Genomic DNA, 1,919 nt, shown 5'->3' with positions numbered 1-1,919 from the left:
GACATTTGTTGTGAACTTTTAGGAAAGGCTGCAGTTCAAAAGGTGGCAGGTGTTCCTCTTTCGTCTAGCACTGTAACTAGAGGAATTGATGAGATGGCAGAGGATATTGAGGCACAATTGTTAGAGAGGATTAATGAGTCACCGTGGGGCACAATCCAGGTTGATGAGTCTACCGACGTTGACAACAAGGCAGCAATCCTTGTTTATGTGTGATATATTTTTCAAGAGGATGTGCATGAGGATATGCTATGTGCTCTTTTGTTGCCAGTCAACACCCCAGCTGCAGAACTACTCAAGTCTTTGAATGATTACATACTGGGAAAACTAAATTGGTCGTTTTGTGTCAGTATATGCATGCATGGAGTGGCTGCATCACTGGACGGCTTTCTGGTTTCACTACTCTGGTTTCACTATTCAAAGAAGTCACTTCTGAATGTGAGTCGACACACTGTGTCATCCACAGAGAAATGCTGGCTAGCCACAAAACGTCACCTGAACTTAACAACATTTTGCATGATGTGATTAAAATGATCAACCACATTAAAGTACATGCCCTTAACCCATGTCTGTTCATGTAGCTCTGTGAGGAGATGGACGCAGAGCACACACACATTCTCATACACGGAAGTAAAATGCTTTCTAAAGGTAGATCGCTGGCCAGAGTTTTTGAATTAGGAGATTCCTTTAGAATCCAGAGATTTCTTTTTTTTTTCTTTCTTTTTCTTTTTTAAAGGCTTGTTTTATTTTAGTGGCTGATCTGTGTAGTCACGGAGGCCGGTATGTACAGACAAAGAGGGGAGCTTTTATTTCTTGGTCTCTTCCTCCTTGGACAAAGTCTTGATGATCTCCTCCTTCTTGGCCTGGAGGCGCTCTTCAGGCGCTTGCCTGCTTCCTTGGTCTTAGACCTGCGGGCCTCAGCCTGGTCAGCCAGGAGCTTCTTGCGGGCCTTGTCTGCCTTCAGCTTGTGGCTGTGTTCCACGAGAATACGCTTGTTTTTGAGCACATTCCCCTTCACCTTCAGGTACAGGCTGTGATACATGTGGCGATCAATCTTCTCAGACTCACGGTATCTTCTGAGCAGCCGGCGCAGAATCCTCATTCTCCTCAGCCACGTGACCACCTCTGGCATTCGGGCATTGGCTGTACCCTTCCGCTTACCTATGCCCATGTGCCTCCCCTTCCGGCGGGCCAAGGTATTTTTCCCGCATCGCGCCCGGGAATGGACCGTCACAGGCTTGCGGATGATCAGCCCATCTTTGATCAGCTTTCGGATCTGCTGACGGGAGTTGGCATTGGCGATTTCATTGGTCTCATTGGGGTCTCACCAGACCTTCTTCTTGCCACGGCGGAGGACACTAGAGACGAGCCTCTTCTGAAGCCTGAGCATGCGCATGGCTGCGGCCGCAGCCGCGAAAGGAAAGAGCTCCGAATCCAGAGATTTCTTTTAGAAAAACAATCAGGGCCGGGCGCGGTGGCTCAAGCCTGTAATCCCAGCACTTTGGGAGGCCGAGACGGGCGGATCACGAGGTCAGGAGATCGAGACCATCCTGGTTAACACGGTGAAACCCCGTCTCTACTAAAAAATACAAAAAACTAGCCGGGCGCGGTGGCGGGCGCCTGTAGTCCCAGCTACTCGGGAGGCTGAGGCAGGAGAATGGCGGGAACCCGGGAGGCGGAGCTTGCAGTGACACGAGATCCGGCCACTGCACTCCAGCCTGGGTGACAGCGCGAGACTCCGTCTCAAAAAAAAAAAAAAAAAAGAAAAACAGTTAGCACTGGCAGCACATTTCGGTGACACAGAATGGGTTGCAGAACTTGCTTACTTGTGTGACATATTCAACTTGCTCAACAGACTCAATCTGCCACTTCAGGGGAGAACGACAGCTGTGTTCAAGTCGGCAGATAAAGCGGCTGCATTG

The 1,919-nt window shown here is 49.5% G+C and overlaps 1 pseudogene; it reads right to left on the bottom strand.

Annotated features, from left to right (window-relative positions):
- Positions 1-755: 755 nt before the first annotated feature.
- Positions 756-1,402, bottom strand: LOC126953777 (60S ribosomal protein L19-like; annotated as a pseudogene).
- Between the last annotated feature and the right edge of the window lie 517 nt (positions 1,403-1,919).

This window comes from Macaca thibetana, chromosome 4, assembly GCF_024542745.1.
Source record: "Macaca thibetana thibetana isolate TM-01 chromosome 4, ASM2454274v1, whole genome shotgun sequence".
NCBI lineage: Eukaryota > Metazoa > Chordata > Mammalia > Primates > Cercopithecidae > Macaca > Macaca thibetana.
Note: the sequence above shows the minus strand (reverse complement) of the source record. Positions and strands in the feature narration are given on the sequence as shown.